The 14,194-nt window shown below is 37.2% G+C and overlaps 1 long non-coding RNA gene across 1 annotated transcript in view; it reads right to left on the bottom strand.

The window, feature by feature from the left end:
- Positions 1-1,575: 1,575 nt before the first annotated feature.
- Positions 1,576-14,194, bottom strand: part of LOC134759970 (uncharacterized) — a 101,071-nt gene continuing 88,452 nt past the window's right edge. The window contains exons 4-5 of the long non-coding RNA XR_010136872.1: positions 3,908-4,025; positions 1,576-1,843 (exon numbers count right to left, since the gene is read on the bottom strand). This is a non-coding gene — a long non-coding RNA (uncharacterized LOC134759970). The remainder of the gene's footprint in view (positions 1,844-3,907; positions 4,026-14,194) is intronic.

Below are 14,194 nucleotides of genomic sequence, written 5' to 3'. Positions count from 1 at the left end.
AATAAACAGTGACTATTTTATAGATTTTATTACCTAATAAAAATAGATTTGCATATAATAATTATTCTGAGGATGCTGTCAAACTCAGACCTACCCGCCCCAAAAACTGTCGCTTTCTAATTAATATGACTCACAATACCTATATGTACAGAGATAATTTGCCGCACTGTTTCATGGCCTTGATTTACAAAAAAGCCACCTCCTTTCCCCAAGGAATCCCTGTTTTCCCTCAGTTAATTTATATTTTCCACAAAGAAAATTTTGAAGTTTAAAAACTATACTCTATCCTAGTCAATTTCACTCTATGATGTTAAAAAAGGAATGCTTGAAGTTAAAATAAAATTCCCAATAAAGTTAATATTTAGCATTTACCCTGCGCCATGCATTGAAATTCCATTTCTATTTGCAAAATAAAGTGGAAAATTGAAAGAGGTTTCCCATTAATTCAGGCATTAAGTCCACTTATGCTAGAACTTTCTAGCTAATTGAAGCAAACATAGCTTTTAAAGACAAGTCAATAGAGGCCTGACCCAACATATTACCATAAAGTGCATTGGGTAGATGTCACAGCAGCAGATGTTAGGTCTATTTAATCCTGAGTCTAGCTCAGCAGTGGGTAATGCTATCATTAATCCACTGAGAGCACATACCCCTCAGATGATAATTAGAAAGGAACTTTTTTTAAGTATCTATAATTACAGTGACACTCTCAATAGCCTTAATTATGGAAATAACTTTCACATTAAATTCACCTGCTTGATAATATACAGTAAAAGTCTATTTCAGCTGAACTATGTTGTTTGTTAAAGCATCAGTGCCTGAGGTTCAGCTATTCTACATGTGAACATTAGAGCCATCATCTCTAGAGTTTCAATTCAGATTAAAAGCTGGTATTAATTTGACTAGAGTTAGTGTTGTATGCTCAGCATGAAAAATACATCTCTAGGAAAAAAGCTAGAAGATCCCAAGTAACATTCTAATCTTGGGTTTATCTCCTATTTTTATCTAATGCCCAATATTTTACCCTATCCAGATTGTGTAAGGCAAGAGCAAGGTAGGAAGCTTCCTGCCTGTTCTGGTGCTAAAATGAAATCCAAGAGTTTGATGCTGATTGCTAATATTCCTACTCACTTTTGATCCAGAGAAAATAATACAATTTGTAATTTCCAAGATACTTGTCAAGATCCCAGAAGGAAAATATGTACACATACACGTGTACACATACACGTGTACACATACACGTGTACACATACACGTGTACACATACACGTGTACACATACACGTGTACACATACACGTGTACACATACACGTGTACACATACACGTGTACACATACACGTGTACACATGCATAAACACATGCGTACACACATATAAATACATACATACACATAAACACATATGCACACACTCATACAATGGCTAATAATAACCTAATTTCTCTATATCAATCTAGCTCTGTTCCACATGGAAAGGACTGGGATTCACATCTCTTTGTCTTTGTCTTTCAGAGACCCTAAGCATGACATAGTAGTGCATTATCTTCTAAATATTCAATAAATGGTAGACATTGAAAAATGTTGAAAGCAGTGTATTGCTTATAGAGATAAAACAGGGAGATCTAAGAACTGTGTGCTCCTTGCCTTCTCAGTTTTCATTCTTCATCTTGGTTTGGTCCACTCAGAATTACTTATTAATTATTCAGTGAGACTAAGAAATCCAAGTTTACTCTTCTAGCATTCATGAAGCTAATCACTCAAATTAGCTTTGCAAATTACTAAAAAGATATTTTCTCCTTTGCTCTCATCCCTGTTACTGTGAAATTTAAAAGCAGTCCCCAAATCTGTAAGGGAAAAAGAGAAAGAAAAGGACAGAGTGATTTATTTTCCTTTATTTTCACTCAGAATTTCAGCTAAAAATGGCAAATGAGGACAAACTCATGCTACAAGTCATTGTTATGAAGGTGACTTCATTCTGATGAAAGTTGCAAATAGACAGAATATATTAACTCTGTCTTGAACTTTAAGACAACTCTCTCTCTCATCTGTAGTCCCAGTGGTACAGAGTTGAATGCTGGGAGATATCAGCTGTTTCAGTCCTCATTAAATTTTTGGCCACAAGCCATTGAAGTAAATTCAATAAGCTGAAGTCTTGGAATTTGCATTAGTTCTTTAAACAAAGACTCTTTCCTGAACAATGGAGTTTTGAGTACAATTTGCTCTCTTAACTGTAGAAGGTTCATAGGGAGTTCACAGGGAAGAAATTAATTGGGCTATTGTTTTTTTTTCTCTTTTCCCATCCCCAATGTATTAAACATTTCTGTATACCTCAAATGCTACTGTCCTTCTTTGGTAAAATTTAATTCAATTAAAATTTACAAAGGCACAGGATAAAAAATGATATTAGAAGAGGAGTCAATTCTAATAAGAAAAATATTATACAACTATAAATTGCTCATTAATTTCTACCCTCTAGTGCTTGTAAGCTTAGTCATGCCAAGTTAAGAGATATCCTACCAATTGGTCTTTGATGAGACTTAAATAATAATCTAGCCAATCTGATTCTATATAATTTCTTAGAACAAAGAAGAGTGCTATAGATTAGATTTCTTATAAGGATGACCTCTATACAGTAGGAGAAAAGCTAATTTGTACAGGTATCAACATTCTCTATCAAGGTTACTTATCATTTATTTCAAGCACCAAAATAAGAAAATGGTATACAAATAAAGATCCTTGGTGGAGGAAAAACCAGCCCAGAATAGGAAAACAACCAGCACTATAAAGTCTAGCTCATAAAAACAAAATAAATGCTGTGTTGGTGACTATGTTACTTAAAAAGAAATATAACTAACAGGAATGTTCACCATGGCAATAGTATTGACACTTGTAATATCTTTTAAGAGAAACTAAAACGTAACCTTTTTCTACTCACTTGTTACCTTCTTTACAGAAGACATATGCAGAGCATAGTCTATACCATTTGGATGATATTACTGCATTCTGGCTTGTATTGTTTCAGTACTATTTTATTACAGTGAGGTGGAAAGAGTGCTAAACTTCAAGTGAGAAAAAGTGGATTCTAGTCCCAGCTCATTTACTAGTGTTATGGTTTGGATGTTTGACCCCTCCAAAAATCATGTTGAAATTTGATTCCCAATGTTGGAGATAGGGTCTAATGCGAGGTGTTTGGGTCACAAAGGAAGATCCCTCATGAATAGATTAATGCCCTTTCCTCGGTGATGAGTTCTTACTCAATTAGTTCCCATAAGAGCTGGTTGTTAAAAAAGGCTTAGCACCTCCCCTTTCTCTCTCTTGCTTCCTATCTTGCCATATGATATCTACACACACTGGCTCCCCTTATCCTTCTACCATGAGTAGAAGCAGCCTAAGGCCCTCACCAGAAGCCAAGCAGATGTCAGCACCATACCTGTAGAGCTTACAAAACTGAGATAAATAAACTTATTTTATTTATATATTCCAAGCTCCAGGTCTTCCTTTATAGTAATGCAAAATAGATGAAAACAACTAGCCTCAAGGTCTTGAATAAGCACCTTAATTTTCTGAACCCCAGCTTTGCCTGGCCTAAGCAGGCCATTTGAGATAATAAATGTGAACACACTTTACAAAACTACTTATCTCTGTATAAATGTAGGAATTATCATGGTGATGAACATGTAGTTCATACCATTTTTTGAACAGATCGGGTTTTAAAGAATAGGGATGGTCCTAGATCTTTTCCTAGAACCTTCCGTATAACAAATAAGTGAACAGCTATTGAGAATATACCAAGTAACTCAAAAAGCTCTTTTGATCCAAAGGTAATCAAGTTGGAAGGAACCTGAGACATCATTTGATCCAACCCAATCATCTAATAGATCAGAAGACTGAACTCAAAACTGACTCACCCAAGTAACTCATGCAGGTGGTGCAGAAATGGAACCAGCCAACATGCCTCCCAGTGTCCTCATATCTGAATCACGCAGACTAGACTGGGGCAGACAGGCTTCACTCAGGGCAAAGATACTGCAAGAGAAAAAGTATGCTTGTGATGAAAGGAGGCAGTCCCAGTCACCATGAGCAGCAGACTTAAAGTAGTCTTATGGAAATTTTGACAAAATAGCTGTTTTTTGAATAGGCTATCATCCTGAGGATTTGTCATCTATTGGAACAGGCAGGGTAAATCATACGCAGTGCACCGTGAGTGATCTGACCACTAGCTAGACTTTTAGATAAACAGAATAGGTGTATTAGTTAGGGTTCTCCAGAGGGACAGGACTTATAGGGTATACGTATGTATGAAAGGGAGTCTATTGTGGAGAAACAGCTCACAAAATCACAAGGTGAAGTCCCATGATAGGCTGTCCATAAGCTGAGGAAGAAAGAAGCCAGTAGTGCCTCGGCCCAGGTCCAAAAGCCTCAAAAGCAGGGAAGCTGACAGTGCAGCCTTCAGTCTGTGGCTTAAGGCCAAAAGCCCTTGGCAATACACTGGTGTAAGCCCAAGAGTCCAAAACAGAAGAACCTCGAGTCTGATATCCAAGGGCAGGAGGAACAAGAGGAAGCATTCAGCATGTGAGAAAGATAAAAGCCAGAAGACTCAGCAAGCCAATGTATCCCACCTTCTTACACCTGTTTTATTCTAGCCACTCTGGCAGCTGAATGGATGGTGCCCACCCACATTGAGGGTGGGTCTTCCTTTCCCAGTCCACTGACTCAAATGTGAATCTCCTCTGGCAACACCTTCACAGACACAACCAGAAACAATACTTGAGCAGCTATCTAGGCATCCTCCAAACCAATCAAGTTGACACCTAATACTAACCATCACAATAGGGGTTGCCAAAACAACAAATGAAAAGTGGAACTTTAGGTCCTTCCCTAGAAGACCCTCCACTTCAAAACCCTAATTAGGAAGCTGCATTCAAGGGATTGTACTTGGCATGCAAGCATTAGGAAACACAGGAATGGAGGATGTCCCATTGTCTGTCAGGTACTGAGGCACATTTTAGCTTTCCCAACTCAATATCCCTGAAAACAATGTCTTCATGGCCTTTCTTGTTTCTCCTAAATATTTATCTTCAAGAATGTTACAAGAGGCAGGCCTCTGGAAAGCCACAGTGTCTCTGATTCAATGAATTGTTTCTGGGAGAGTTTCAAGGACAAAAATGATGACAGGCAGGGTCAGGAGGGAGTCATCTTCTGGCAAAGCAGAGCAGCAGGAGCTGGGAACAAGCATCTAGAAGTTATTGGAAGCATAATATGTTTCCCCTCTCACATCCTTCCAAAGTCTTCATACATATCAGTAATCTCTCACCGACCCTCAGCAGCCTGTTTAAAGCCAAGAGACAGCAGGGGAGAGCAGCACATATGTTCCGCTATTAATATCTAATTAATTGACACAAGTGCTACCCAAGGAGCATAACTTCTAGATGCAGAGAAGGCAGCACAAAAGTGACAGCAAAGTGTCATCTCTGACCATGCCCTTATTGGTATAGAGAATCTCCTGGGGTGTCAAACAAATATTTTTTAAAGGAGCCTGGGGCTTTGTGGGTTGCTGAGACTTCATGATTCACAGATGCAAAGACCTTCAGGTTCTCTTGTTCAGAATTAAATCCCACTCTTGAGAATGCATAAAAGAAAATCAGCAGTGCCAACAGAACAGAGCACCCAGTGCCATTTGTTCTATGCTTCATTATTCATCTTCTTACCCTACAGTAGGGTATAACCTGAAAAATGGCCTGGCATTATTGATGTTGATATATCCAAGTGTTCTTGCCAATATTCCAGCTTGGATCAAAGTAGTGGAAGGAAGCAGAGTTGATAAATGGTAAATTAATGAATCCTGATTTGCTATACGTTTATATGTGTGATTGGCTTTTTAAGTTTTTCTTCAGAAGCACTCTTAGTAAGTTATTGCCTTCTGCTGGACAGAAGGGAGCCAATTGCTCATGGGTGCTGGCGGAGGATGGAAAGGAGAGATTGCACTGGGAGGGAATGAGAATGACTCAGTTCACCCACACGCCTCTGAAGTACTGGAAATAGTATCTTCTGAAACCAAGGGTCAGACTGCTACTGATGCTTCAAAAAGTTTCCTAAGCCTTTTTCAAGTTGCCAAATTCACTCAGGTTTATGCATTTTCAGGTCATGCTTTAACAACCTAAAAAGCTCAATGGCTAACACTTGTTTCTGATTCCCGAATGATTTCTGTTGAAAGTCCCTTTTATTTTAATTAATTTTACTAGTTATATTATAGAGGCAACAGACTGACAAAACTGGCAAGCAGCAACTCTCATACTGGCAGGGTTCTTGGAAATTGTGTTAAATTTTATCTTGCAGCTACTCTAAACGGAAACATTTCTTTTGTTTCCTACAAACCTGAGGCCTTCTCTATTACATTGGTTATCATACATACAGGAATACCTCATCAAGATTTGCCTTTTCCATTAAATAAGGCAGGATAAGGATGGGGATCTTGTTATTTAATTAATGCAATAAATATTTATTATTGTAATTATGATTATTATAAATATAATCACCATGTGCCTAGGAAACACAGTAGAAGGTAAGCATTTATGAAATATAATACTTTCCTCAGAAGCCGTCACTGGAGATGGGGAGAGGACACACTCTGGTTTCCATGTAAAAAGACAGACAAGCTCAGGCAATGTATAAAAAGAGAACATTACCAATGCTTCCCATCGATGCATCAGGAATGATGGAAGGATGATACTAGGTGGCATTCTAACCTGGGACACATTTTATTTACTTTTTATTGTTTTAGATGGGGTATCCATCCCTACAAGCATTTATCCTTTGAGTTACAAACAATCCAATTATATTCTGTATTTTAAAATATATTATTAGTGACTATAGTCACCCTACTGTGCTATCAAATAGTAGTTCTTATTTGTTATTTCTATTTTTGTGGTACCCATTAACCACCTCCACCATCCCCCCAATCCCTACTACCCGTCCCAGACTCTGGTAGCCATCCTTCTATTATCTATGGCCACAGGACACATTTTAAAGTAAACTTTCCTAAGGTCAAGTTTTTTACCTGGTATTTGCAACAGGCTGAAAAATGTGTCCCTCCCCACCGCCAAATATGTTCATTTCCTAATCCCTGGACCCTGTGAATGTTATCTTATATGGCAAAAATTGGCGGCAGAGTGGTCTTTGCAGAGGTGATTGAGTTAAGGATCTTGAGATGGGGAGATTAACCTGGATTAACCTGGATTATCCAGGTGGGCCTTAAATGCAACCACATGAATCTTTATGGGAAGGAAACAGAGGGAGATTTTACACACACACACACACACACACACACACACACGCAAAGTGACTATGGAGGCAGAGAATGAAATGATGCTGCCGTGACTCAAGGAATGCTGGCGGCCACCAGAAACTGGAAAAGGCAAGAAATAGATTTTCCCTAGAGCCTCCAGGGGAAACATGACCCTGCCAACACCTTGATTTTAGCCTACTGATACCGATTTTGGACTTCTGGCCTCCAGAACTGTGAAAGAACAAATTTATATTATTTTAAGTCACCAACTTTATTGGCAATTTGTTACAGCAATCGTAGAAAACTAATAAAGTATCTTTGGCCATTATAACTGGCTGCAAATTAGTTTAAAAAGCCAATAGTCCTGGTTACTACTATTTAAATTCCTAAGAAAAGTAAAGAAAAAAATTTAACTAATAAACTCAATTTTAGAGCAGTTTTAGGTTCACAGCAAAATTGAGTATAAAGTACAGAGAGTTTCCATATACTCCTTACCCCCACATACCCCTACTATCAACATCCCCCACCATAGTGGCACATTTGTTTCAACTGATGAACTAATATTATCACATTATTATCACTCAAAGTTTATAATTCATGTTAGGGTTTACTCTTAAGTTGTGTATTCTATGGGTTTTGACAAATGTATAATGTCATGTAGAAAGTTATTCTATGTTTACACAAAATAGATGTTTCATATCATATAAATACCAAACAGGATTTTTGATGATTTCTTTAGAAAGAAGAAAAAAAGCAGGGCAGCTGTTGTTTAAATCAACATGAAGAAACAGAGCTATAGTCTTTTTAAAGTTCTTTCTAAAATGAGGGTTGTGTTTTTCTTTAATTTCTTCCATAGCTACTATGAATAAGAAAGGGTTACCACAAATTTTAAAGAATATATCACCCTAATAAAAGTATAAAATATAAAAGTTTGTGAAATATAAGCCATCAGGGGCTTTTATTGTTCTAATAAGTCAGATTTATTTTTAAGAACTTTCACAGAAAACACAGATTTTGAAATGTTATGAAGATAAAACTTGATATAAAGCTGTTTATGGCTCACATCTTTGATCTTTCCAAAGTAAGAGACCTATAAATAGCCTTCAAAGCATCATTTAATTTAGAGTTTCTTAACTCTAGATGAACATTAGACTCACCTGGGACTTTCAAATAATGTGCTCAAGTCTTGTCTCAGATTGATTAGTATTTTTTAATAGCTCCTCAAGTGATGCTAATGTTCATCCAGGGCTGAAATACACTAATTTACTTCTCACTCTTTTACTGTTATTTTATTTCTATGGCCTCAATGTTTCTCAAACCTTTCCAAAGAGTTTCTATTTCATCAGAAACAGAAAATATTCATATGCTAATGATTTTATAGGTAATTATCCTATTCTATTCCCTAGTATTCTGATTGACCTTCTTTTCAATCTTTTTTTCATACAGGGTCTTACTCTGTCACCCAGGCTGGAGTACAACAGCACAATCATAGCTCACTATAACCTTGAACTCCTGGGATCAAGCAATCCTCCCACCTTAGTATCTCAAGCAGCTAGGACTACAGGTGTGCACCACCATGCCCGACTATATATCTATATATATATATTTTTTTTTAAGAAATAGAGTCTTACAAAGAGGGGAACAACAGACACTGGGGCCTACTTGAGGGTGGAAGGTGAGAGGAGGGAGAGGATCATAAAAAATAACTGTTGGGTACTAGGATTAGTACCTGAGTGATTAAATAATCTGTACAACAAACCCCATGACACAAGTTTCCCTGCATAAAAAACCTGTACATGTACCCTCTGAACCTAAAATAAAAGTAAAAATAAAGAAATGCAATCTTGCTATATTGCCCAGGCTAGTCTCAAACCCTGGTCTCAACTGATCTTCCTGCCTTGGGCTCTCATGTCTTTTCAATTTTATATTGTAACCCTTTATGGTGGAAGTTTTCTCTCTTCATTACAAAACTTTTCCTCTCTGATTTACCTGCATACTATATTTATGTTGACTTATGAATTATTCCTAACCAAACATTACTGCATGGTACACAGTAAACAAGTGACAATCTCTGAAGAGTAATTGGTTCCATAAATTCCTGTATAGCATTAATATTGGGGTTGTCTTACTGAATAATGGACTATTAATAAATCAGATTGACTTATATAGAATTGCAATTTTAGAAATGTTCCTATCATAAACTCTGATCCTAGCCTGAACTTGATAATAGCAAATGCTTCTAAATTTCAGACAAATGAAGAATTTTGATAAAACAGAGAAGCTTTCCTGGCAGTTACTCAATTCTAGTGATGTTATAGCTCAGAACCCTTGCAGTTTAAAGATATACTTAATTATTAAAAAAAAATTCTCTTCTTACATATGAATTTATGTTTTCCTAAACCTAGAAAGCCAGTAAAGTCAGTTGACATTTACCAAACGTGTATGGTGATTTGGGATTTGTCACAGTAGCTGAGTTTATCACAGCATAACGATAAGCAGATTCTATAGAAGTACTTTCCTCTGCAAAAGAAAGAAAGTCTGGCTTCATATATGTTACCATAGAAGAGTTAAAACATGGCCATATTTGAAATGCAATAGTTTTCTTACTTTTAATTCCTTAATGAAAAACAGCCATTCCAATTCAACCTTTCACCTTAAATGACATTAGCGTCAAGTTTAAACCAAAACCATGTGAACAAATGAATGACTGGCACAAAGGTCAACCTTAACCTTTCTAAATACATGGAGCTTAATCTATATTCAAGTGGTCTAAAAGTGTTAGAACAACAAACATTAAAGTTCAGAAAAGCATCTAAAACTCAGAGCACAGGTATTGTAGCCACCCAGCAGATATGAAATATATGACCTAGGCAAGCTATTTAATCAGTCTATTCTTTAATTTTATCTTTTAAATGGAGATTAGAAACGGGTAGAGCAAGATGGTGAAATAGGACTCTCCAGCAATTGTCCATCCACAGAAACATCAATTAGAACAACTATCCATGCAGAAAAATATTTTCATAAGAGCTCAGAAAATCGGATGAGAGATCACAGCACCTGGCATAACACAATAATAAGAGATGCATTGAAGAGGGAAGGAAGGAGTTTTACGTTACCTGTATTCCCCTTCTGTCCACCTCAAAGACAGACCATCCAATGGGAAAAAAAGAGAGAAAAATGAGCACAGGACATTGTATCAGACCTCAACGCCAGGCCCACCACAGTAAAACCCAGCACCAGGCAGCCCCTCTTGGCCCCAAACTCCAGGCTGATACCAGCAGACAAAGCCTTCAGACCAATCTCAATGCCAAGTGGAACCACACAGTCCCAGGCTTCATGCTTGAAGTGCACAATCAACCTCTGGCCCACCTCAGGGTTCTGCCAGCTGCAGCAAGCCCAGGGATGCTCCAGCATCACCACAGCTTCAGAGGTTGCAGGATTCTCTTCTCCAACACCTCATCATCTCCAGTGGCCGCAAGAGTGTTGCAGGAAGTCAGGGACCCCAAACGGAGGGACCGGATGGAGCCATGGCAGAGGAATATAAATTGTGAAGATTTCATCTTAATATGGACATATATCAGTTCCCAAAATTAATACTGTTATAATTTCTTACGCCTGTCTTTACTGCAAACTCTGAACATAAATTCTGAAGATTTCATTTTAATATGGATATTTATCAGTTCCCAAATAATACTCTTATAATTTCTTACGCCTGTCTTACTTTAATCTCTTAATCCTGTTATCTTCATAAGCTGAGGATGTATGTCACCTCAGGACCACTATTGTACAAACTGATTGTAAAACCTGTGTGTTTGAACAACATGAAATCAGTGCACCTTGAAAAAGAACAGAATAACAGCAATTTTAGGGAACAAGGGAAGACAACCATAAGGTCTGACTGCTGGTGGGGTCGGGCAAAAAGAGCCATATTTTTCTTCTTGCAGAAAGCCTATAAACAGACATGCAAGTTGGAGAGATATTGCTAAATTCTTTTCCTAGCAAGGAATATTAAGACCCTAGGAAAAGAATTGCATTCCTGTGGGGAGGTCTATAAATGGCCGCTCTGGGAGTGTCTGTTTTATGCGGTTGGGATAAGGACTGAGATACGCCCTGGTCTCCTGCAGTACCCTCAGGCTTACTAGGATTGGGAAACCCCAGCCCTGGTAAATTTGAGGTCAGACCAGTTCTCTGCTCTCAAACCCTGTTTTCTGTTGTTTAAGATGTTTATCAAGACAATACATGCACAGCTGAACATAGACCTTTATCATGAGTTTTTGATCTTACCCTTTGCCTTGTGATCTTTGCCTTGTCCTTTGCCTTGTGATCTTTGTGACCTACTCCCTGTTCGTACACCCCCTCCTCCTTTGAAGTCCTTAATAAAAACCTGCTGGTTTTGCGGCTCAAGTGGGCATCACAGACCTACCGATATGTGATGTCACCCCTGGCAGCCCAGCTGTAAAATTCCTCTCTTTGTACTCTTTCTCTTTATTTCTCAGACCAGCTGACACTTAGGGAAAATAGAAAGAACTTACATTGAAATATTGGGGGTGGGTTCCCCTGATACAGGAGAATTTTGATTTGCCCAGAATCTCTCAACAAACTGTTTTCTTTTTGTTTTTGTTTGTTTTGACAGAGTCACATCCTGTCACCCCGGGCTGGAGTGCAGTGGCATGATCTCGTCTCACTGTAACCTCAACCTCTGCGTTCAAGTGATTCTCCTGCCTCAGCATCCCAAGTAGCTGGGATTACAGGTGCCCACCACCATGTCCCACTAGACAAACTATTTAAAGTCTTTTCCAGATACAGCCAGTCTGCAAGGACTGAAATAAGTACCTACTTCTTTAAATGCACACACACTGATGCATGGTCACAAGGATCTAGAACAATCAGGGAAATATAACATCACTGAAGGAACAAAACAAAATGCCAATGACTTACCCCGTAAAAATGGATATATGTACTTCCTAGACAAAAAATTCAAAATAACTTTTTTAAAGAAGCTCAGCAAGTTTCAAGAAAATCCAAAGAAACAATTTAACCAAATGAGGAAAAAGTAAGTGGCCAGAACAAAAAAATTAACCAAGATATTGGAATTTTGAAACATCAAACAAATTATGCAACTGAAAAATACAATGACTAACATGGAAAATGCAATAGAAAGCATCAACAGCAGAACTGATCAAGCAGAAGAAAAAATACATGAACCCCAAAACAGGTTATCTGAAAATATATGGTCAGAGGAGAGAAGAGAACAAAGAATGAAAAGAAATGAAGAAAGCATACAGGATTTATGGTACAGCATCAAAACAGAAAATTTTCAAGTCATAAGAGGAAATAAAGGAGGAAATTTTCAAGTCATAGTGAGAAAATAAAGGAGAAAATAAAGACAAAGGAGTAGAAATATAATTTTAAAAAAAATAACAGAAAAGTATCCAAACCTTAAGAAATATATAAGTATCCAGGTATAAGAAGGCCTCTAATCAGTTTTGATCCAAGTAAGACTACCACAAGACATATTACAATCTAACTGTCAAAAATCAAAGATGAAGAGAAGATTCTGAAAGCAGCAAGAGAAAAGAAGCAAAACACACGTAAAAGGGTTTTAATACAGCTAGTTGTAGACTTCTCATTAGAAACCTTACAGGCCAGGAGATGGTGGGATGATAAATTCAAAGTGCTGAAAAAGAAAAAAAAAAAAAACCAACCCTGTCACCCTGTCAACAAGAATACTATAACTGGCAAAACTGTGCATCAAAAATAAAGGACAGGTAAGGACTTTCCCAGATAAACAAAAGCTAAGGAAGTTTATCATCACTAAACCTGTCTTATTAAAAATGCTATCCAGGCATGGTGGCTCTCACCTGTAATCCCAGCACTTTAGGAGGCCAAGGCAGGCAGATCACCTGAGGTCAGGAATTCGAGACCAGCCTGGTCAACATGGTGAAACCCTGTCTCTACTAAAAAGACAAAAATTAGCTGGGTGTGGTGGTGGGCACCTGTAATCCCAGCTACTCAGAGGCTGAGGCAGGAGAATCGCTTGAACCCAGGAGACAGTTGCAGTGAGCCACTGGGTTACTGTACTCCAGCCTGGGTGACAGAGCAAGACTCCATCTCAAAAAAAAAAAAAAAAAAAGGAAATGCTAAAGGGAGCTAATGAGTTAATGAGTAAGATAAATAGGTGAAAGTATAAAATTCACTAGTAAAAGTAAGTATACAGTCAAATTTGGAAAATTCTAATACTGTAATGATGGTATATGAATCATTTATATCTTTAGTATAAATAGTGAAAGACAAAACTATGAAAAATAATAATAACTATAATAATTTGTTAATAGATATGCAATATAAAAAGATGTAACTGTAACATCATAAATTAAAATGCTAGTGAGGATATGGAGTAAAAATATAAAGTTTTTTTGTGATCAAAGTTAAGTTTGTTATAAGCTTAAAACAATCTGTTTATTAAGATGACTTTTAAGCCTCATGCTAACCACAAAGAAAAAACCTATGGTACATACACAAAAACTAAAAATCAAGCAATGAAAACACACTAGAGAAAATCACTTAGCCACAAAAGAAGAAAGAAACAAAAAAATCCACAAAATAAATAGAAAACAATTAACAAAGTAGAAACAATAAGTCTTTTATCTATCAATAATTATTTTGAATGTAAATGGATTAAATTCTTTAATCAAACAACGTGGAGTGGCTGAATGGATAAAAAAAAAAAAAAGAAGAAGAAGAAAAAAAAAAAGACCCAACCATATGCTGCCTGCCTCTAAGAAACTCACTTCACCTTCAAGGACACAAATAGACTGAAAGTGAAGGAATGTAAAAAGATATTTTATGCAAATTGAACCAAAATAGGGCAGGAATGGCTATACTTACATCAGACAAAATAGATTTCAAG

The sequence above is a fragment of the Pongo abelii genome, chromosome 15 (assembly GCF_028885655.2).
Source record: "Pongo abelii isolate AG06213 chromosome 15, NHGRI_mPonAbe1-v2.0_pri, whole genome shotgun sequence".
NCBI lineage: Eukaryota > Metazoa > Chordata > Mammalia > Primates > Hominidae > Pongo > Pongo abelii.
Note: the sequence above shows the minus strand (reverse complement) of the source record. Positions and strands in the feature narration are given on the sequence as shown.